This window comes from Cuculus canorus, chromosome 7, assembly GCF_017976375.1.
Source record: "Cuculus canorus isolate bCucCan1 chromosome 7, bCucCan1.pri, whole genome shotgun sequence".
Taxonomy (NCBI): domain Eukaryota; kingdom Metazoa; phylum Chordata; class Aves; order Cuculiformes; family Cuculidae; genus Cuculus; species Cuculus canorus.
The window spans coordinates 24,703,217-24,728,354 of record NC_071407.1 but is presented as its reverse complement, the minus strand read 5'-3'; the positions used below and the strand labels follow the sequence as shown (position 1 = coordinate 24,728,354).

Here is a 25,138-nt window from a genome sequence, read left to right as displayed (position 1 = left end):
CCGGGCCAGTGCCTCACCACCCTCACAGGAAAACTTTTCTTCCTAATTTCTCATCTAAATCTCCCCTCTTTCAGTTTCAAACTGTTCCACCCTGCCCTCTCCCTGCACCCCCTGACCAAGAGCCCTTCCTCAGCTTTCCTGTAGCCCATTTCAGTACGGGGAGGCTGCTCTAAGGTCTCCCTGCAGCCTTCTCTTCTCCGGACTGAACAATCTCCGCTCTCTGACTGACATTCTCAAGGCTGACACCCGGAGTGGCCCACTGGACTCTAGTTTTACCAGGGCATCTGCTGAGCACTTCCAGGAAGCAAATGGAGGACTTTGCTTGAATCCAGGTTGAGCTCATGATAAGCTGTGGTCCTTTAAACTGCTCTGATGTCAATTCCTCAATTGATAACAGGCTGTAAAGAATAATATTCTTTTCCCACACTGTGTCCTTCTATAAAAGGACCTCAGCACCTGCCAGCTAGGGCTGTGCTCAGTGCCCGCAAAGGCAACTGCCTCCTTGCAGTTTTCATACATGGAACACGTAGGAATTGCATTGGAGGTGCTCTGATCACAGCTCACCAAGCATCAGGACAAAACGTCATTTGCTCAAACCTTATCTCCAGCGTCTTCCATTATGCTTGTCTGGAGTAGGAACGTGGTAGTCAAAAGGACTGCACCCTTCCTTAGGGAGTCCCTAGTTTGAAAGCAAACCTTACTGCAGTGCACGGTGCAGCAGACCACACCAAGCACTTTTCCAGCACAAGCACCTTTTCAAATACTCATTTGCTCCCAAGACATTTTTGTCAAATGACAAAATACAATAAGATTTTATTTTCAATATTGATCTTCAGAATCAAAGTATCTGCCACAAAACCACTTTTTTGTCTACTGTCAAGAAAACGGAGACGACCAAACTCTCCATAAATGGGTATACAATTTAACTTCACAGCACATAAAAACCCCAAACCTAAACCATACACATTGTGTGCGAGGAATGGTTTCAAAAGCAAGAGGAACCACCAAATTCAGCTGCATGTCATCTCTACTATTTCAGCAGCACCTGTTTAGCATTGAATTGATATCTGGAATACTAACCACACACAAAGAGTGACTTACTTGGAAACCTGTTATTAGGCAGGTGTCACACTAACTCACATCAAAATAATTTCTCAAATAATTCAAATCTATTTGCTACCCAGTTACTGACATAAGGTATAAAGTAGCTACAGTTAATTAAGATGCAGTAAGTGTATGGGGACCAATGATGTCTGAAAGAAAATCTTTTTCAGATTCCTTATGCTAAGCGTGAAAAAAAAATACTTAAAACTGGATTCTGCAAGCACCACATGCAACTACTTTAATTTCTTTTCAACGAAGGATTTGGGGAGTTGTGCAAAACTCTTATCAAACAACTAAAATTACAGTCCTAACCACAGATGCAAGCAGTCTATACCAGGACTGGAGCAAGACACTGAGGGAACTCCTGAGCCAAAATAACTGGAGCAGTCCTCAAGACCCAGCACTATGTCATATGACCAGATATCATCGCTCTCATTAAGACCATTCAGATCCATTAGTCATGTGCTGTATTTGCTCTGCAGACATCTACATGCTTTCTTCTTTCATCTGAGGTTTTTTCTTCCTTTCTGAATTTCCCAATGCCAATGCTGCCAAGCAGTTACTCTGGACATCAGCTGTGGGTACTTATGAAGCCCTCATAGCTGCCTAGATTGAGCAAACACTCCGAGTGTAGTCCTCACTAAACTACTGCCATAAAGTAACAAATTGATTTATTTTTTAAAACAATAGTTAGAATACCCACAGTTATAAGAGAAAGGGCTACAGTTTTTTAATAGAACCCTAGACTGGTTTGGGTTGAAAGGGACCTTGAAGATCATTCAGTTCCAACTCCACTGCCACAGGCAGGGACATAGTGCCACGTAACAAGTTAATTTTTCTAATAATGAAAGTTTCGCTCATTTCCATCTCATGGAGCAGAAGGTGGGGCAGTGCTGCTTCTTTATGCAATTACTGGATCGTGCTGTGTTCGTCTCTAAATCAGGAAAATAGCTTGCTGTGCTCTTCAACTGACAGCAGCGCTGAGCACAAGCACTGTATGGTACAGTCATTACACCTAAATAATCAGTAGATAGATTAAAAAAAAGTACTTGTTTTTAAATGATGCTTTGGCTATTATGATACCCAGGTTCTCCAAATGGATCTTCTCCCATCTGCACTGTTAAAGCTCTTGCCACTTGGAAGGACTGAAGGGGCACAGTGTTATGAGTAAGCACTCTAAACAGGAAAGCAAAAGCTGTCTTGCACCACTGAGTTCACATAAAACAAAGGAGAGGATTTGCATTCAACTTGTTCATAAAGATGCAAACATTTTCCCATGGAGTTTTTTTTGCGTTAAGTTTCCAACACTAGAAAGCATTTCATCCGGCACACCGCAGCCATACAATATAAGAAGGGGATGCTTTTAAATCAAAGTACAAAAGGTATCAGAATCCAAACTTCTTACATTTCTAAGATTCTCAGGTCCAGATTTGTCACCGATATCTAGGCTGCTCCTCTCCAGTGACCAGTTACTGACAACTGCCTACTGGTACTATTTTTATATAAGCGTAAAAGCCTTCCCAATCCAGACGTAGTCACAGAGAGCCTCAGACTGGAGCCTGAAATGCTCACTCTCACTAGAAAGTCAGAGATCACCACACTGTAGTAGAGCAGCAAAAGCATCGGGGCAGAGGTGGAACAGCCCAAATAGATTTTGCTGCCACCCGAACACACAAGCTGACTCTGCCTGGAGTGGATGCAGCTATCCCACACCTCCTCCCCTGCCTGCACATCTGGGTGGGTGGCCATTCTGGAGGATGGGGAGCAGGGAACACAGATGTCTTCATGGGGAACTACTGCTCACACTATGACCCTTGGCCTGCCACCCAAGTCACGCACTTCGGGATGGCTCTCTCATTAAGCATTAACCCGACCGGCTCAGCTGTGTTGCCGAGTAGCTGATCAAATATTTACAAGGTTTTCAGAAGGTGCTAGATTAACCTCATCCTTTCAGTAGAACAACAAGGTCCAACATTCCCTACTCTATTTTGCACACCCAGAAGGGACACTTATGAAGCTTTAAGACCTTGCAATGCAAAGTTGCTCGAAAGAAAAATCCAGGTGGGAAAACTAAGAGGGACTCGATGCATACTGTAAACAAAATATTGGCACTGTGTACAGCACTGGTAAGCAGAGCAGTGTGCTGTGTCCTAAGGGGGACCACATGTGAAAATCCAGCTCCTGAAGCTGGTGCTTGCAACCTCACCTGAACAGCAGCTTTCCCTTTGGCTCATCTCCAGGTCATTTTATGGTAAAGACAAAAATTGCCAGTGCGCTTTCAAGGATCTCAACCGCTTCTCCCCTTGCCATTCTCACCAGCCTTTTGAGAGCTTCCTTCTACAGCAGCATTCTCCCTTGCAGGGATTCAACTTTCAAGTGAAGCATGCGAGATCACTTATACCACTGAACCGGCAGAGCTGCCAGCCTCCTCTTTGTTGCAAAGGGATTTACACTTGAATGGAGTTGGGAACAGAAGTCTTTTAAGGAAAGGCTGGTGGGGGAAGACGACTTACTTGCCAACATCCTATTCTCATCACCTTATCTACCAGCTCCTTCAATTCACAGAACTCCCTTGTCTGTAAGGTGTTTTGTACAAAGGGTACAAATATTATTGCATCCCTTGTCTGTAAGGAGTTTGCTGTCAGGTAACTTTTATGAACAAATTGCTAATTTGAGTTTACTTCAAAAAGGATCTTTATACATAATCACCAGTAAAGTTAATTTCAGTCTAAATATGGACATTTACACTAATTTAATTTAACTTAACCCAGAGTAAGTGGTTTCATCATTCCACAAAGCTTCCCTCTTTATACACGTGCGTTCCTTGTGTGATTTACATCATCTATGACTTCTTGGGTATTTCCTATTACAGCTCTGCATACCCATGCACATGGTAGCCCATCTGATGGCTTCTACAGCTTTTCAGGAGAGACAGTGGGGAACACCAGAACAGCACAGCTGCAAATAGGGCAGAACATCATTTGAACAAGAGTAAGCAAGTCTACTCCAGTTCTGCCACTAGTGATCTGCTGGATTTGGCCCTCCACCTGAACATACACACAAGCAGCACCTCCCTGGTGTAATTTTATTCTTAAGTCGCAAATTGGTAGTGAACTACTGATGGATTTCAGGCTATGGTAGCAGTTACCAGGCAGTATCATATCACAGAATGGCTTGGGTTGTAAGGGACCTTAAAGCCCACCTAGTTACAGCCCCCTGCTATAAGCATGGACAACTCCCACCCGATCAGGTTCCTCAAAGCCCCATCCAGCCTGACCTTTAACACCTCCAGGAATGGGGCAGCCACTACTTCTCTGGGCAACCTGTGCCTGTGCCTCACCACCCTCACAGGAAAACATTCCTTCTGCTTTTCAAACAGCATCACTCTTGTAACTCCACACGGGGTTCTTGTTTGCTTGCTTGTTGTGTATGCATAAAGCCTGCTACCTCCGAAGAAAAATGATAGCATCCAGCAGTTGGCAGATAGACAGGTCTGTGAGGAACGTTTCCCTCTTCTGTTTTTAAAATGGTTCAATCTCCTGCGCTCTGAATCATCCACACACTGCAGCACACGAGAGAGCACGGCCTGCAGAGTGCAGCACGAAAAAGCACAGCAGAGTCCAAAGCTGGTGGCAAACCACTGTCCCCATGAAAGCCACATGTGCCAGAGACCAAATATTTTACATTTTGCTTACTGCTAATAAAGCTGCTTCACTTCATTAAAAGCAGCTTATCATTTTATCTACTCACTCTGATTAATTAACCTCTGGTTTAAATGAATGAGCACTTGATTTGAGGATTATATTAATGTGACACTGGTGAACCACCACTTACATACTTCCATTCTTTTCTTCTTATACTCCATTCTCCCTATACCAACAGTGTCTTATTATGCCATTTGGACTGACACCCACAGTACCCTTTGAGCGTACTAGAAACGCTTTTATAGAGAGAGGTGAGCAAGGAAAGGTCCCACAGTCCCAAACTCATTCAAGACTCAATTTCCCTGCTGGAATATACAGATGGATATAATCTACTTCTCACTGTAATTATAATCACAAGCTTGGAAAGAAACAGCATGGAAAGCAGAAAGAGCCAGGGAAATACACAGAGTTGCTGGGAATGGGAAAAACAACAGCACCCTTAATACATACAACTCATTTGTCTTTCCAGAACAAAATCATTTTAAATATGAAACACAACCAGCAGCCAGTTCTATCAGAAACCTGACTTTCTTAGAGAGCGAAGAACTTTCTCTCAAGCCAAGTACCATGTGCTGTATATGAATAAAGACAGCTTCTGCTACAGTATATGCCTACAGATTTCACAGTTGCATATTACCGCCAAATTCTCAATTCCTAGCAGCAAAAAAACTTATGTTACCATTCTTTAGCCAAGCATCTGAAGACTGAAATACATCATAGCTGCTCATTTTGCTGGCAAACAGTGTTTTTCTTCATATACTCAATTTTTTGTCTCTATTCAACTAATTTTATGAATGTCAGAAATAGCAAAGGTGTTTGGAAGGTAATTAAAAACAACCACCATACCCAAACTGCACCCACCTTCCCTTTTTCTTCCTTCATCTTCTTTGTCCAGTTAAGCATTCATTCTTTTGCAACAACGCTCACAGAGAGGGCAGGCTGGATGGGGCCTTGAGCAACCTGATCCAGTGGGAGGTGTCCCTGCCTATGGCAGGGGGGACGGAGCAAGATGATCTGTAAGGTCCCTTCCAACTCAAACTATTTGATGATTCATTCTATTATTCTATGACAGAAAGATCATTAGGCCTAAAATAGTAACAAATTCATAGTTTGAGGATAGAGCTAGGGAGAAGTTGAGGGGAAGTGGAAATGCAAGTTCCTGGGTCACCCTAACGTTTAGGTCTAAATCCCTGTTTAATCAAGGAAAACCAGAGGTAGAATATTATTGAAGCAACGGGAAGCTTTCTATTTGTGTTACAAGCAATTTTAGAGAAGAGGGTGTCTAGCTTATGAACCATCGAGTGCAAGCACAAGCCTGAAATTCATGATCCAGCCAGACAAGGCTGCATGTGGGCAGGCACCAAAGGAAGATCTGGTTTACATCACACAGCGGGGCAGTAAGTGACCATGAGTCACTGATGCGCTTCATCTGGCTTCTAACGGCCATCAGCACTGGACGAAAATGTTTCCGACCATATGTTACAAAGCACTTCCCAGTACAAATTTACCCAGCCAGTTCAAATCTACACAGAATGTTCTAGACAAAATTTCCTTACAACACAAGGCTTCCTGCAGGACCAAATATGTTCTGTCCTGACAAGATGTTAGCACAGCTCGCTGCTACAACGCTTGGGCTAATTGAACAGGAGACTTCCCATGGGGTAAGCCCAAAAGGGATGAAGCAGGATAAGCATCCTGGCACCACCACCTGAGCTCCAAGTAGCACCCAGCCCTCCCGGTGCCCTAGGCAGGACCACATTTTCTAGACCTTAACCATGTGTATACCAGACACACTAGAAAACAGATAAGTTTGAAACAAGGGTTTCAAACAACAATTCATTTTGGTTCAAACTTTAAAAAACATGTTTTAGGGGAGAGAACTTCTGGTTTATGTTATTTTTTTGAATGGGCAAATAATTGGAACATATAAGGAGTTCACACACATCTTTGCAAAGCTGAAGGATGGAGCAGTAGGCACCCAGATAGGTCGTTCTCTAGTAGAAGAGAACAGTCATCACTTGTAAGGAAATCAGGCAACAAACCAGCTTCTTTTTTTATCACTAACTTCAACAACAACATTCAAATCTCATTTGTGCCTTCCAGCTTTCATTGAGGAACTAACAGATAATATAGGCAAAATACCAAAATCTGCCACCTACACTAATACCCGTGCGTTACACTTTGTTCATCTCAGTCACTAATTATGGACTAGCATCACAGGCTCTTTCCAAGAACTCCTTCCTGCAGACTGTCCATGTGCACTCCCACCCCTCTGCAGCAACTACTGCAAAATCATTCAACCCAGAGCTCCTCCTGGCAGCCCTGCAAAGCTCCAAGAACCACCTCAATGTTTCGGGCAATTACTTGCACACCAGGGGGGATGGTGGGCCTCCAGAAGCATCCTTTTAACCCCTGGGAACGAATGCAAAGAGGAGTCGAGCAATGACTATCAAGAAAGGTCCAGAGGAGGGCTACAAGGATGATCAGAGGGCTGGAGCACCTCCCATACAAGGACAGGCTAAGAGAGTTGGAATTGTTCAGCGTGGAGAAGAGAAAGCTCCGAGGACACCTTATAGCGACCTTCCAGTACCTAAAGGGGCTACAAGAAAGCTGGGAGGTACTTTTTATAAAGGCATATAGTGACAGGACCAGGGGGAATAGCCATAATTTGGAGAGAGGCAGATTAAGACTAGACAAAGAGGAATTTCTTCACAATGAGGGTGGTGAGGCACTGGCACAGGCTGGCCAGGGAAGCCGTGGATGCCCTATCCCTGAAGGTGTCCAAAGCCAGGTTGGATGGGGCCTTGGGTAGCCCAGTCTAGTGGAAGGTATCCCTGCCCATCATAGCAGTGTTAGAATTAGATGAACTTTAAAGTCCCTTCCAACTCAAACCACTCTATGATTCTATGACCCAACTGCAGCTCATTGGGGTGGTGGAACAGGGAAGGAGAAGAAGCCCCAGCACAAGGGAACATGCCACTTGATGAAGGATTTATTCATAAATAAGTAGACTCAGTTTTACATACACTGAATCACACAGTGGTTTGGGTTGGAAGGGACCTTTATAGGTCATCCAGTCCAACCCCCCTGCAGGAGCAGGGACATCTTGAACTCAATCATGATGACACCTCAAACATGATGACTGTGAGGAATACCAAGAACTCCACTGCTTTAGGGACGACTGAGGCAGGCAGACCATGACCACTGATGCTGGAGGAAGCCAAGCAACCCAGAGCTCTCTCTGCTAACACTAAAGCACTGAAGGGTTTTAACCAGTGACAACAAATGGTCATTGCCATAGCTACCACCCATACAGATGCCCAGAGGCAACCCCTTGCAGTCTTTTCACCATCTCTCCTTCCCCAACCCCATTCACTCCAGAAGTCTGCCCTCAGAGAAAGGCTGACCCCCACTACAGAAAGGATAAGAAAATTCAAAGTCAAGGCTCTTAATACCATTTTAACCTAGCTGCTTGTGCCAAGACATGCCAGATTTTTACTCTGCTTCTTCACATTTCCTAAATTTTGCGTATGAAAAAGTGATTTAAGAACAAGTCGATTTCAACTCTCAACTCCCTACTTTCTGTATGTTTAAAAACAAAGATATTTAAAATTATCTTTTTGAAGATACAAAATTAAGCATTCAGCTTTCTGGTATTTTTTTGTCCTCACACTACATAATGAACAGATTCTAAACATACAAATGACCTGGAAAATGCACTGTTGGGATGGAAATTGTTTTTCTTTGCCAATAAAATTTTTGGGATTTAAATATTCTCTATATCAGACTAAAAAACTGAAACCCATGACCTTCATGAAACAAAAACAAAAATCACAAAGATACCAAAAGTATCATTTTAAAAAAAAAAAGAACGCACCAATTCAATGCTAACATCAAGTTAATTAAGTACTTGAAGGCCTTAAGCAGTGAAGACTTGATTCAGACTGGAAGATGGTTCAGGCTTTGCAAACTGAAGATGCTGGAAGAATCTGTCATCCTCTTACAGGGTGCAATATAGCTCTGACAGACATTTCATTTTATTGAATGCAGCCTCTGAAGGGAAAATCCTAATCCTGAACTTACCTCAAAGGATTTGGCAGGGGCTGGGGGGGAGGGCAGGGGTGCGGGGAGATGACCAAGACTTGAAATAAACACCTAGTTGAAACATTCTATAAAGGCTCAAGAGCTCTGAATTTGATTTATTTATGAAAAGAGAAATACAAACAGAGTAAGCCTCCCACTGACAAGGAAGTTCTTACAGGCACACTGCTTAACATACACAGCATCACCCCCTGAAATGCTAGCTGGCAGGAGGGTCACCTTCCCCTTGGAGATTGGTCAGGTTGATACAAATGAGGGAGAAAAATGGGGAAATAATGATGAAAATAAAAGTTATTTCAAAAATCAGTGCAAAAATCACCATTTTAGGTACACTAATAAACAACACAACTTCTGAAATAGCCTGAACAAAGGCAAGGGTGCTTTTGCAATGAGCAGAAAACCAGAAAATTATCTTTGCCCAAGTTTAGTTGAAGGAAATGGGGGAGGAAAGCATAGCATTAAAGGCAGGAAACAAACCGCAGCAAACTGCGGGCCACTGGCCAACCTGATCTTTTGTTGCTTTGTCCCTGCCCTGCCTCTTCCCTCCTTTTTGTCCCCCTCCAACATTTCCAGTCTGGGAAGGGGGATATGCTTCCCCATCCTCCACCTTTCCTGAACCTGCTCTAGTGCAACACTCAGGCAAGAATTTCCTTTTGCTTCAGGTCCTCAAATTTTAATGTCGCATCCAGGCTCTCCTCACAGGGCTTTTCACCTCGAGGAACAGAGTCTGCAGGACTGCATTGGATAATACAGACTCAGCTGCTTAACTATCACACACTTGCAGCCAGTGAAAGCGTGTTTAACAAAGGTACCATAAAGGAGTTTAGCAACAAATTCCCTGGGTGCAGAAGTGGCTGCGGCAGCTGGAAAATGAGCCTGTCCAACACGGGGACAGTTTCCCTGTCCTCACAAGGATGGAAAAGAGCGCACAGAGACAAGGTGTTTGTGCTGGAGCCCTTCCCAAACCACAGCTTTGGAAGGATGATCCATCTGACACAGGAAACATGTGCAGGGGAAGGAGAAGGGTAGCAGTAGGTAGGAAATCCCCTCCAAATTTCCAGTGCCTTGTGAGAGGGACAAACAGGTGAGTCCAGTCAGAAAGAAATGCAGAGTGCTGCACGCAGCCTCACAGGTGACCCTGTGAATTGAGCAGAGGCACTTGCCTCCACTGCACATCACTGCGTGAGACACCTGCTGGGAGGGGAACAACTGACGCCCAAGATCTTGCAAAACAACTTGGGAGGCTTGTGCTTCCCTCAGCCCCCAACTCAGACAATTAAGACAGACAGAAACCGCGTAAGAACTTGCCAGAGCTACAAATCTTTAATAGCAGCTCTCCTCCACACCTGCAGCTCAGCCAAGCCTCCCACATTTCAGTGCGCCCCAAAATTCTGCGTTTCAAAGGAATCTGACAGAGCCTTCACTTGTCTGGGAGAAAACGGGTTCTGAGGCCACAAGGCAGCTCCTGCGGGCTCCTCCTCTCAGCGTGCTGCAGCGTCAGCGGTGGAGGCGATGCCTGCCTGCAACAGCGCAGGCAGCTGCACTATTTAGTCTGGCACTGAGGAGAAAAGCTATCATCCGTTTTTAAGTTCGATTCAGGAAACCAGCTGGGGACCAGCGACTGCCATTTTTGAAGTGCAAGAAGAGGAGTGTAACCAGCCTTTCCATAGTAACAAAGATTAGCGGCCTGGAGTCTGACACTCCTCCTGCATTAAAAGGTAGGAGACAAAGCAACAGACAGGTAATTACACAGAAGGAGCCCTGGGGAAATCGCAGACTCCTTGAGAACCCTTTAGCTGGTCTGTATGTTTCTCCTTGTCTCTGCTTCAGCTGAAGATCTCCACGAAACATCTGCCCATCAGGTCATTAGCTTTATTGCAGAAGGTAGCCAGGCAGCTGGTGATAGCTATTCAACAAATACTTCGCCTGTCTCTGCATCGTCAAGAATGAGATGGAGAACGGGAGGGAACGTCCCAAGGCACATCACCCGTCTGCAGCTTATCTTTGATAAGTTAGTGTACTTAGGCTGAGGGGTCTGACAAATCAATGCTGACGAATCTCACTGGGGCAATTTCAGACATTATAGCATTGCACTGCCTTCCCAAACCCTTCAAAAAGGTTAGCACCACAGAGCAAATCTGGCAGAAAAAATTATATCGCTCATCGGCCTTCCCAGTTCAGAGCCTAGCAAGTCCCTATAAATCCCTTTCAGAGAGCTGGTTTAAGTTAAGACATCAGCTATGAACAGGAATGGCTGAGGTCTAGACAGAAGATATTGCCTCCAATACAAGGAGCATTAATGTCTATCACAAAGATGGAATGGGAAATGACATCTCAAAGCACTGCAGCCAGTTCCTAAGCAAATACAAACGTAAACATTGAGTTCTGGCACTAAAATATATATGCAATTTGTCTAGCAACTGACTCAAGTCTACTCATGCAGCTCAGGATGCTCTATGAATCACAACACTTATTTTGTACTTTATATATCCTGACACATAAACAGAACGTCGTGAAGTGCATGGAGGGGCATGGATTACATGTGGATCTCACCAGACAACTACAAAATCTAATTGCTTAGAAGAATTAAAAAAACCCAAAATGCACTGCATTTGAACTCTCACCCACCACATTTTGCACTTCTGCCCCAAACTAAAAGAAGTCTGGAGAGGTGAAGAATTGCCATCTGTTTCCAACTCTTCACAAAACACACCATTCAGAGATACAGCCAAGGTTCCAGCTTGATCCTGCCCTATCTGTCAGTGCTACAATCAGCCATGAAACCATGAAGGACCCCAGAGAAGATAATCAGGTTTAAAGAAAACAAAACAAATAAACAACCAAAAATCTATATTTATCTGCTCAGATGTACATGTATAATAATAATAAAAGGAGCACTTTGAGACAATTCTTCAACTTGGCTTCTCCAGACATAACTCACTGTCTTTTCCTCTAAGCTGATATTCACAGATTTAATCAGTCTGCAATAAAAATCACTTTCTTTTTCTCCTCTGCAAGCATTTAAAATGCATTTCTTTTTCTAGTTTTTCCCAAGGGACTGTATCCTCCACATAGAAGTAGAAACAGCAGCCCACAATGCTTCTGTTTGCATCACCCTGTTAGAAGGGCAATCCACATTAACCAGAAGACTTGTCTCAACTCTATGTAGACAAGCTTCTAATATCACCCCGCTTTCCAGAAGGAGTTGAGAATGCAAGACACCTCAAAAAGCAGATAACAATTACCTCTTACCTTTCTGAAGAGGCCGCCGCCAATTAGCACATTCCTGGAGCTTCTAATTCAGGCAAGAAGAAAGAAGGAGGGGAGGAGGAAGAAAAAGGGCAGGGAGATGGTTCCTTCCTCTGCTCAACAGTATTTCCTAAAGGGAGGGGGGGGGTGGAAAAAAAAGCAAAAAGAAAAATAAATATTAGCTTTCATGTTTGTTGAAGAGGCTACAGATTACAGTAACTCAGAAGAGCAACTCGGACTCCTTCTCCAGTCCCAAAACACCAGCTTGAGCTGTGCTGTATTCTCTCCTTTTGTCATCACTTTATCAAAACATGGAATATGAAGGTCAAGGCACCTACTACTAGGAAACCCAAAGACGGATTCATGTCACAATGGGATCAAGTCCCACACAAGAATGGGATAAGGTCTTATTCAAAGATATTCTTAAGCACTCAATTCTGTAGGTAAACCTGCCTCCGCCAAGCTCACGCCCACTTCTGTAAAAATTTAAATGATCCACATTTACTATCAAAATAGTTGGCAAAAGGCAAATTCCAACATGCATACTGAACATACAGGTATATACTGACATTCAAGTGCATATGTACTCTTCCTTCCCTGCAAGGATCATAATCAGAATTATGAGGTATACAGAAGTCATTGTAACTTGTATTCCCTTTTAAGACAACTACTCTTTTTCTTTAGACAATTTATTTTCTTAAGACAACCTCTTCCAACTATATCAAGTCTTTCAGTAACAATAAGAGAAAAAAAAATATTAAGCCTCAGAACGAAGAGAAAGGGAACCAAAAAGCTTTTCTGTGTCTAAAGATACCATTCAGAAATCCAGCTTTGCTCCCATCAAACCATAATCCCTCAATCTCAAACGATATCTCTCTCTGCCCTACTCCTACCATGAATTTAAAGAGACTTCCAAGCACTCAGATTTAATGGGCCCCTCCCTACTTCCAGTACCTGCCTCTGATGAAAGGCAGGAAAATCAAGTGGAAAATAATTTTAAAGGGTGCATGCAAGACATGAACATGTTTGAGGAAGCAGCAATCAAGGTTTAACGCAGGGAACAAGCAAAGGGAAACACGTCCAGTCTGTTCTCCATCACATTTTGTTGGCTTACATTCATACAGAAAACTCTGCTGTTCTCTGTCCCATGGAAAATCTGAACGTAAATTCTCAAAATCAAGAAACAAGTCTATGCTACCTTACCTTTCCACACACACCTCTGTCATTCCTCAAAAAGATAATTATCCTGTCTGCTAACAGCACACAACTGGTCTCCTGCAAGACATTTCATACAAGGGGTTCCAACACACAGGAAACAACAGAGAAAGCAGCCTTTCCATCAAAGCATCTCCCTCAAAGCTGACCACATCTGTCCAATTCTAAATGGCCACGGCTCATGCATTTCTCTAGGGGACAAAAGCTTTCCTCGCCTCCTGTCAGGAAGGCTTAAAGCTCCAAGAATAATTCCGTCCAGACTCCCCTCTAGATAGGCAATGATTTAAAGAATTCATGAAGTAATTGTGGCAGCGTAAATAAACAATGAAAAACTATAAAGCACACAGAAGACGACACACAGAAAATACACACTAAGGAGGGAAAGAATGAGATCAGCGATTCAAAACCTCTTCTCCCTTGATACATTCACCCTAGCAATAATCTGACAATGGGAAAGGATGGATCAACACAGAAGTGTACCTGTTCAAAAACCTGCCTCCCCAACCGGTTCCCTAGAGGCAAACCTTCCTACACTGTTACATTCTACTTTCTCCATGTGTTATTACACCCCTCAGTCACATTTCTGCCTTCTGCCATATTTCAGCCTTCTCGTACTAATTGATGCAAAACAACTAAAGCCAACACCTGGAGTACTCAAATTGTTTAGCTTTTTAATGAGAGGGAACCGGTGCCACAGCCCTCACTGTGGGGACGGAGAAGCAATGACCCTCTGAATTGCTCCTGACGTGTACATCCCCAGGCTACGTGCTAATCAATATGCACCCGGCAGCTCAACACAGACCAGGCTGCAAAATACAAGAAAAGAAACAGTGTGCTCCCCTCTCAACCACCCACTAGTTTTGTATCCCTAAATCAAATGCATCACTTGTTTTTCTTTTTCATTATTAAATCAAAAGGATGCTTTAGACAAGTGTTTTTCTCCCTGCTAAGAGAAATACCCCCCACATATCAGGTGAAGTTTGCTAAGAATTTATATACCAGTTACATTTTAAGTGCTTAAAAATATTTACACTTTCATCCTCTTACTGGTAGGAGAAATAATTTAAAGCAGAGGTACAAGATTTAGATGAATCATATATTTAATCAAACAAAATCAAGAAGTGTCAAAAAAGAGTGCTAAGCGCAGAAAATGGAAGTTTATTAATGACATTCTCAGGGAGACAGAAATCTGCCATAAGTACCACTTAGGGATGTGGCTTTGACTCAACATTACTTGTCTCAGAGAAAGTGAGATCACTCTGTTCTCAAATCCCAGGCATGAAAAATAATAAAATTTAGTGAACAAATGCATTACCCAAAAGTTAAATTCTAACTGAAGAAACCAAGCAAAATGGCTTATGATACCAAAAGACTTGACTAAACTTCTGGCAGGGACAGAGATAATTTGTGTAAGAAAGGTGTCAAAATGTTTTGGGTGTACAGACACAAACAGAAAACTGGGAAACACTGTATCAAAACCCAACAAATCATTGACATCAACATTAGATAAATGAGGAGGCACATGTTAAGACGAACACCCTCAGATGGTGTGTGAGTCAACTTCTGCAGTGGGTTTAGCCAAGTTGCTTTCCTATATCGAGCTTAATAGAAATAATCTTCAATTCCACCCACTCGAGCTGTATCTTCATTACGTCTCGCATGATGCACGATGATTCTGGGAAGTGCCTGAGCTGACTACTGAAACCTGGACCAGGGATTCTGAAGTGCTATCTTGACTAAAAAGTGATCCTTCTTTCTGGAGGATTATCACCAGATTTATTTCTCCAGCTGCAGTATGAAAATACCATGTTTTTTCCAGGTATGACCCAAATCTAAATCACTTCCCACAATCAAACACAAAGATTCTGCAGAGCATTTGCCAGGATCTACAGTGTAATTTAATTCATCCAGAGAACATGAAGAATTTGGTGAACATTACTCCCTCCACTTCCAGTCTGCACAGCACCACCGGCAAAGAGCTTGCTCACTTCATCCTGCCTGCCCCTCACCAGGAGTGCCAGCAGCCCTGTGGAGAACCACTCTGTTAAAGGGAGTCTCCATTATACACAACCAACCTGGAAAGTTTTCTAGCTCTGGGTTTATTACTTCCACTACAACAAGAACTAGAGAAAGGATTTAGATCCGAGTGCCACTGCATGGAACAGCCACCTCCCCAAACACTGTTCACAACACAAGGCAAAGCAGGATTTAAGGGGGAAGAGCACATCACCATCACTTCCCACGACTTACAAGGGAGAAAAAGTGTTCTCAAAGTTCTTCAGTCCCCATTTAACTAACAGTTACTTTTGTTCAAGGTGAATTACAGCACTCATAAATATAAGTCAAGTTCATATAGCAAAAAAATTACTTGGGTGGCGTCTGTTTATTTTTCAAACTCTCTGTCTAGGAGACATAATAAAATAACTACTCCATGGATATCTATTGAAGGAAGAAGTAATCTCAAATTCTCATTGTATATAAAACAAACAGGCAAGTTAAGAAAAGAAGATAAATACACCCATTCTTAACCATCACGATGAAACAGAAAAAAGAGACCTTTTCCCAGATACATTCTTGTAAAAACTTGTAGTTAAAATGTTTTAGAGCAGCACCATAAGTCTCTCTTGTGGACCTTACTAAAATATATTAATCTGTAGTCTCTCTGCCACTAACAGTAGCAGCACCTCCCAGGTGTTTTGGGGGCCCTTCCTGAATATTCAGGGCAATGCTCTAAACACCATGTTTTGAAGCCAGGAACCTCACCTCCCCCTGCGGTTGGCTCCTGCTTCAACCTACTTTCTAATATCTACAATCTGGACACAGTCAGTATGAAATCAAACTTGAATATAACACAGCACTTACCTACAACAACATAAAGAGAACAAGATGGATATGTATAAATACTCATTTAATTTAGTATGAATTGAAAGGATATCCCCAGTAGCAATGCTTATATGTGTCTGTGCAAGGGTATATGTGTCTGCATACACAGAAAAGGTTCAGTATCGCCCCCACAAACACCTGTACTGGAGATATTTGTGAATCATAGACCCATTAGGTTGGAAAAGACCTCAGAGATCATTGACTCCAACCATAAAACAAGCACTTCTTCTTTGAAGGAACAAGCTTCTTTAAAATGAAATATTCTTTCCCTGGAACTATATCTGCAAAGACAGGAAGCTCTTCTACAAAGAGCCAGAAAAGTTATCAAAATATCTGCATATAACACTCTGCACCTTTTTTTCTTACATGAAATACAGTTCCTAAAAATACCAGCATAATTTTTCTTAATTTGAGCCGCCTTTATTCAAATGCCAAACATATTATGTTTCATAGAATCACAGAATGGTTTGGGTTGGAAGGGACTATAAAGACCATCCAGTTCCACCCTCCCTGCCATGGGCAGGAATACCTCCCACTGGATCAGGTTGCTCAAAGCCCTATCCAGCCTGGCCTTGAACACCTCCAGGGATGGGGCAATACATGACTTCTCCTGGCAATGCATTCCAGTGCCTCACTGCCCTCACAGGAAAACACTTCTTCCTACTATACTGGAGAGCAGCATCCTCCCAGGGCTCCCTACTGATGTGGCAACATGGGCTCCTGCGTGCCACATGCTGGTGTGACTACAGGTACCATTTCACCCAGCTTGGCCACCACTCTCGGCAGGGCAAGAGAAAGCATCTGGGCTCCCTGCAGCAGCCTGAAGGATACATAGGGTGGGAGGGGGCATGCAGAAACATTTGTTCCAGAAGATCTGTCTCCATCTTACAAGCCTGATTTCATATTTCTGTCTTATTCTTAATTAAGAAGAAGATAAACTTCATGTCAGAAATCTGTATTTTTTGAAGCTTGAGTCATTTAGCCTATTAAACCCAAGCCTGTAACATTGGTGTTATCCTTAAAAACATACAGTAAATGCATTAAATTATTGATAGTCATTAAACAGGAAAAAAACTTAAACAGCTCTCAGCTTTTATCAATCATTAATGCAGTTTCCACTTGCACATCTCGCTGGGTTGCTATCACATAGCACAGAGCAAAGAGTACAAATCCTGAAGGCATGAATTCATTTTCTCTTGACGCAGAGTAGAAATATTCTTGGCAGCAGGAGAGAGGCTAAAACATGAAGCAGAATGGTTGAAAGGAGGCTTCTGTCTTTGCCGTAAACAGGCAGCAATAGGAGGGAAAGGCAATTTTAGCAACCAAGACCCATCCACTTCCCCTCATAGCCTGTAAGGGCCAGTAACAACGTCGTCTATCATCTCCAACACCCAGCAGCCTAAAGCAGTTATGGTCACCCCGACAGCGTTTACAAATTTGAGCTTTATTTGAAATATATGTTAATTCAATGGCATACGAGGGAAAGGGAGGAGTATTGAGGTCAATAGTAAAGCATCCAGCAACTTCAGCAAGACAAAGATTTCACCCCAAGCTGCTTGCCAGGCAGCGAGCCTGTAAAACAGATAATGGGCTGAAAAACCCAACTGTCACCAAACTGACAGCCCCGGCTCAGAAAAATTATGGGAACTGAGAGAGTCTCTTGAAGCTAACTGTGAACCTTTACTGGGGCAAGTTATGACTAGACCTAATGTTTTTATCAGCTCTGAATGGCCCTTGTCAATATGGGGAATCTGGAGACAGATGCCAACTGGTGGCACCTCGCCTGGCTGGGACATGCCAGCTACCAGCAAGGGGAAGTAAAATCACATTTTTCACCCATTTTATGCACAAACTGAAGACTCATCTTACAAAGCTGCTCTCTCAGCTTCCATCCCCTGCAATTTCACTGAAACTCATTGGTTTCAAATATAGCAAAGAGGGAACACAATCTTCAGTGACAAGCCAGGTATGGCTGCAGCATGCAAGGACTGAGCTGACCTACCGCTAAAGCAGCTACTCTAAGCGGGCCACAGCCATACAAACATCAACGTGTAACACTAAGAAACACCAGCTCTGGATAGATACTCAGCCAACAAAACCTTAGCCCTGCAGCAGCCCTGCTACTAGAACTCAAATTAATCTGTTTTAAACTACCTTGTGTCTGTTTAAATAAAATACAGTAACAGCTCTGGAGCATGGTGCAGACACATCCAAAGCTGAATACGATGCCGAGGACTGCTGGAGAGACATGCACCTGCACCCAGAGCCCACTCAGAAAGTACTAGTAGGAAAAATTCCTCAAAGTGTTCCACTCTCCGTGATGGCATAAATTCCTTCAAAGAACATTTCTGTTCATGCAGAAAAAACCCTGAATGTTAAAAGACTTAGAGCAAAGTACAGAAAGAATCTTCGCCTGCTCCCAAAATCTAAGTCCTATGAAGGTTTGTTGATTTTTTTTTTTGTTTGTTTTCTTTCCCTGAAAATGATTCAAGAATGCACTGAGCCGAGCAACTAGATAATGCTAAATGTTGATACCAGTGCAGCCAGGAAAAGCTGCTGTCACTGGAAAACATTTTCTGGCCTGATTGTTAACAGACAACTATGTTCTAAAATAAAAGATACTTATTTCCAGCTATCATTAGCTTAAATCTACATCACGTCAAAAAAAAATCCTCCACAAAATTAATTTAAGAACATGCTTATATCTCATTATACTAAGTCCTAAGGACGGTAACACAGTATTTAAAGTAATAATGCAAAAGCTATTACATGACTGAATTGATTTCATGATATATCAACAAAGTAATTCACAATCTATTTCAGTATAAAATTAAGCCTAATCTATATGTACAGAACTGTGAGAACAACAGCCCATATTATTAAAAGTAACACACAATCGCTAACAGTTTCTGCATTGATAAAGGAACCAGCATCAGTCCTGGAGAGATGCTCACCTGTCCTTCAGGCCATGAGCAGGTACCACTGCGTTAACCGTGAAGAGAAGGACAAGGGAACTCAGGGCACTGACATGAGCTGCTTGGACCAGCTCCACGCTTGCCTGCAAGAATCTGCTGCAGCAGATGAACAAACCACAGGTTGAGCAGCCCAAGACACCGGTGCTGACATCCCTTCTCCACTGCCATTGGCCTCGAAGGTGGGACAGGGAAAAGGGGTTGTGATACACGTAAGGAAAGTCCATGGAGTTCCAACACTGGCTCTAAGCACCTCCCTGCAGAACATGGTGGAAATTATTATTTTTGTCTGAAAGTATTGATTACTTGTAACACATCCTTCTTGCCAAGCCTTTTGTTTTCTTATGGTACTTAATCTGGTTGTTGTGGCGTATTTTTAAACCACTTAAGTTCACATCTTCCCAGCTCCCACCAAGAACACACGTTTCAAGAAGCTTACAACTGCTATTTAATTTTGCCCCACGTGTGAAGCATAACAGCTTTCCAATAAGTTATGTGGGATTTTAATTTTGACACCCCAATCTGGATATAAAGGATGTGGTAAAAGTGTAAAAAGCATTTCCCTTCCTAATAAAAGCAAGCCTTGAATGAGAAGATATAAGCAAAGGCTGCAAAACAAACTCTCTCAGATCCCCCAACGTAAGTCTCATGACAACTGCAGCTAAGTCTAATGGAAAGCAACTCTGTACTGACAGTTAAAGCCTTTCAAATCTTCATCAGCATTTGTAAGGGATATGTTAACAGAGAAGAGAGATGCGTCTTCTAGAGTAGTGCATGTTTAACATCAAAGATATTCACTCAAGGCTGAGCTATTTGACTTCTGTTCATTGCAGAGACAGGACCTTCCCGTGCTGGACATTTGGGTCTCACACAGCAGTATCTGAGCATACACTGCCCCCACTCCCCTTTATTTTTTCAAACTGATTCCATGACAGAAGTCACTTAAAATAACAAAGCCAAACAACTGTCAAACCACCACTAATACGAGTGTTCAAACAGGTTTCCATTTCATAAATCATTTTGGTGATTTAGTTTCGCACCACCCCGGGGGAAGTTACATGCATAACAGAGGAGATTCATTATCAATATGCAGAGATCATTTGGCAACAACATTGCTACTAGTAAAGACTTGTGCAGTGGCACTATGATTCCAATGCATTGCATACCCAGGGCAGAAGAACTGTTCAAACCAAATGGATTAGCGCTAGGTTTGCGAAATCAGCAAAGAACAAGTGGTTCTGCTTCAGGAGCTCAGTTACCCACCTTCCCCTGAACCAGGGCATGGTGGGAGTAAGGAAGAGAACAGAGCATTAGCGGTGGGTACTAACTTGCTTTTTTATGGTTGGACTTGATGATCCAGTGGGTCCTTTCCAACCAAGTGATTCTATGAAAGTAATTTCAGTTGTTTCCAGAAGATTCACTAGAAATCCCAATGGTCCATCAAGTTCAGAGACCTCACAAACGGAAGAAAGTTACCTCATCGCAGAATGTTATAAATCATGGAATTGTTAAGGTTGGAAAGGACATGTAAGATCATCAAGTCCAACCATCAACACAACACCACTGTGCCTACTGAACCATGTCCTGGAACGCCACACTTACATGTTTTATGAACATGTCCGGGGATGCTGACTCCACCAATGCCCTGGGCAGCCTGATCCAGTACTTCACCACTCTGAATAAAGTAATTTTTCCTAATATCCATACTAAACCTCCTCTGGCGCAACTTGAGGCCATTGTCTCCCATCCTATCACTTGTTACTTGGGAGAAGTAACATGCACCATGTTCAAATGTAGTGCTAGGAACATCATTATTTACTACACACACATTCTCAAGTTCTTATTATCTTTATGGCTCATATTATTTTGTAATAATAGCCTACATTTTAACTACTTCTGATATTTTTTTCACATCTTAAATTAATTCTAATGTACTATTCCTCCGTTCCGAAGTTTCTTTCCTTTGTGATAAACATCTACTATCAGTGTTCAATGGCTGAAACTCAGTCTTCCAGAGAAGGAAGAAAAATCAGTGAACCTGGCTGTGCATATACATTTGGCTATACTTCTCACCTCTAACACGTTTGCTTGTCCTGACGTTCAGATGGTCACAAATGACTCTTAATCAATACTCTTCCTCTGGAAATCCATCTAAGACCTAATTTCTCATTACAACAAATTCAGTCTCAGGAATTTAATCAGAAACCAAAGCAAACTGACTGTCTCCAAAGGACCCTTTACAAGGATTATCTCCTGAATGAAACTCTTTATTGAAGACAATTCTGCTATTCCTAATACAAAGCATAGCAGCACCATGTAGATGGCTGATACAACAGGATGCAATTCATGACACATACTCCTCCTCCTGCAAGTTCAGAGGCTTTTCCACAGCTCCTGTTTCCCATGTGGATTATTTCCTCCTGTAATGAATGAATTTTAAGTACTTTAAAACAGACTAGGAATAAAGTTGAATGAGCATTTAGTTACCAATTATCTGATGTTATCAACTAAAACAAATATTTTCACAATATTTGCAGCTATAGCTAACGTGAAACACAAAAGGAGGATTCCAATAAGAAGACGTCAGCTGACTTTTTTCTATGAATAATAACCAAAAATGCAGTCGTAGAGAGAGGAAATCCAGGATCAAGGACAGAGACATGTAACCAACAGAGCTGTCGGCGCCCAAAGCGTGTAACAGGTACCAACTGTCAGCCAGAGGCTCTAAATTTGCAAACAGCACCACGGCAGGAATTGCTTGACTTCCCTGGGCTTTGTACAAGACAATTAGCAAAAACAAGGCTTACATAGCAGATCCTGCATCTCCCATTTGGTTCATCCTTACTTTCACATGTCAGTAGTAATCTCTCACAAATATCAGCTGAAGTTTGTACTCAGGGTATTTCAATTAATGCAGACCAGAACAAGTGCTGTGCTCTGAAACTTGCATATAAAATTCCTGGCTGTTTTCTTGTGCATCCCCTGCTCCCTGTATCCCAACATACCTGTTGCGCACCCTCCACTACTGCAAAAGGTCTGGAGCAGGTGGGGTAGCAACAGGCAATGGTTTTGTCACCAAAAACTCAGAGACCAGTTTGGAACACAAAATTTAAAAAATGCATTAGGTATAGGTACTCCATTCATGATGTGTGTCAAGAGTTGAATCAGTGTTTTTCAGGTAGAATCAGAGAATTTTCAGGTAGAAAAATGTGGGAAAATTTCTCAGTGCAACTCAGAAGGCCAAATCTCAGGGTGTCTGAATCATTTAGACATATCAGAAAGACACTACTGGCCTTTTGTTGTTATTCTATTACATGTAACTACACACTATTACCAGAAAATTTATGCATAAATTTCCCTTGTCAATAGTACTTTAAGAAGAAGGAAAAAAGATGCAATTTTTACCAGTGTGACTGTGAGAGAACTTCCCATCATGCTGTGGCACCTATGCAAAGCTGTTCAGCAGCCTGTTCCACAACAATGGATTTGCAAAGCAAGAACTGAGGGGATTATTTGATTCAGCATCTACTCAAGTGGCCAATTCCTTCAGCAATCAATACTAATCAACAAGCTAAAGCCTTGTAAGAAAAAGCAGACAGGGTTTGAATCCTTCCTGCTGCAGCAAGCTGGGCTATGAAGCCTTGGTCCGACACAGACACCTCAGATGCTCCAGTTTTGGAAAAGCAGTTTTACCTGCGATCTAAAACATACCCTGAACTTCTTTCAAAATGCCAAACCACAAAGCTTACCTTTTCAATGGCGTTCTGAGAAGAAAAAAACATACACACAAACAACTTGGGTCTAATACCATTTATTTGCTACTTCATGCTTCAGCTGTGCAGGAAAGACCTTAACCCGAGCACGAGAATAGGGATTAACATACAAACAAAGCATTTTACAGCAAAACATGGGCCATCACAGAATCACAGAATGGTTTGGGTTGAAAGGGATCTCAAAGCCCATCCAGTTCCAACCCCCTGCCATGGGCAGAGACACCTTCCACTGGATCAGGGTGCTCAAAGCCCTATCCAGCCTGGCCTCACACGCACATGCCACCTTTACATTATTAACGTCAGGAACTTTATTTTTTCCTAGTATTCTTATCTTTCAAAGTGAGTTCAGGGATTCTCAAGAGACATGAATGATGTTGCTCTGACAGTACACTTGAGGAAAGCAGAGTGTAAGAACAGCATCAACAACTTCAGAAAAAACATCTCTAGGTTCTTTAAAACGACACAAACCAAAATAACCAAAATGGATTTAGGTTAGGTTTATAAAAGCCCCTTTTCCTCAGTCAAAGCCCACATCTCACACACTTCTATTTCCTTTGGTATCATATTGAAAGGAAAACCTTCAGACCGTCAAGTACACCAGAGGATCTTTTGCATCTGCTAAGATCCCTTCATTTGAGTTCTCTCCTGAGGACGGCAAGTCCTCTCTCCTGTGTCTTTAACAAGCAGAAAGAACACAAATCTGTTTTCCCCACCATTACACGGTCACTCCGAATCCTGTTGCAATCACTAAGTAATTCTTGGCACGGCTGTATGAGAGTGACCAAGCCCACATTCAAAGAGAATAAATTGGCAGGCAAGCCATGTTGACTAGGTAGAGCGGAGAGCTAGGAACATAGTGTTTCCAGGAGTGCCACGCACTCCGATGAGAGAGTAGAAATAGGACAATGCAGTGATCCGGTAGAACAGAAAGGCCTGTCTGTGTTTATCAGGGACAGCTCGTTTGGATAACAGGAAACATGACGGCTCCAGGCTGTATGAGTAGTCAGTACTAAGGTCTGGGATTCCTAGGAAAAAATAGCTGAAGGAAAATGTGTCAATGTGGACTATTGCAGTGGGAAGTCTGGCACTGAGAAGCAGTTGGGCAAATCTGAGACAAAATATCAGCCTTGAAAAAAATTCACCTTCAGACCTGGACAAAACCAGGATTTTGCATTTTAAATAAAACTTAAGAGCAATTCAGATAGATACTTAAGATACAGTGAAAAAAAATATGACCAGACATTAAATTTTCTATGCTGAGCCACTGCTCATCTGCTAGCACACCCAATGCTCAGCTCTGCACCCTACTCTTCATTTGCCAAAACATACAGAAACCATTCCCAACAGACAGGTCATTTCTTCCACAGCCCTTCTAAGTTTGCAGACAAGTGAAAATAAGTGTAAATAAATTATTAGACCTACCCATGTTTTTAAAAGTTTCATATATGGCCATACTTAGTACCTATTTACATGCACTTTCCATATACGTTCATGTTTATGTGGCATAAAAGCTCAACATTTTCAAAACGACCAAGTTACAGTTTTTGCACTAGGCAATGATGATTAAAACCTGAATATTTCATAGTGGTGAATCACACTGCCAAGTCTCTAGGGATCACAGCAATTTGAATTGGCATAAACGAATGTTTCCCAATCTTCTGCTCCTTCTGTAATGAGTTACGTTCCACCTCTGCCAATCATTTCTCAGAAGGCAAACCCACTCTCCAGCTCTTTAGCTATATTCACTGCTCATGAGTGCTGAGAAGACTGTGCTGGCTTCCACATGTGCAACTGCTGCTGTCTCACAACAGCAATCCATCTGCACTTCAGACCTTTCACCAAAGCCATCCATGCACTTCTTCAGTGCTTTCATGACCCAGGTCTGCATGGAGCTGAGGGAGGGAGAAGCTGTGATTCAACAGAGCCCGTTCTACTCTCAGCTTTTACCTTCCCAAATCATCAAGTAAAATAATTTCTAGCTCAGTAACAATGGGAAAAAAGTAAAGCAGTTTCCATCCCTGCACCCACATTTAAACCAGCTGCCTGCTAGACCCAGCCTGTGAGCCTTTTCACGCCAGCAACTCTGCGGAGCAAGTCTCTGGAAGCCTTCTGATCTCAAACGTTAACACATTCCCCC

The 25,138-nt window shown here is 42.5% G+C and overlaps 1 protein-coding gene across 6 annotated transcripts in view; it reads right to left on the bottom strand.

Annotated features, from left to right (window-relative positions):
- ZMIZ1 (zinc finger MIZ-type containing 1) overlaps positions 1-25,138 on the bottom strand; it is a 362,798-nt gene that overhangs the window by 299,205 nt on the left and 38,455 nt on the right. For all 6 annotated transcript variants that reach the window (XM_054070990.1, XM_054070994.1, XM_054070991.1 and 3 more), the window contains exon 2: positions 12,162-12,288. The gene's annotated coding sequence lies outside the window, so the exon portion shown is untranslated. The remainder of the gene's footprint in view (positions 1-12,161; positions 12,289-25,138) is intronic.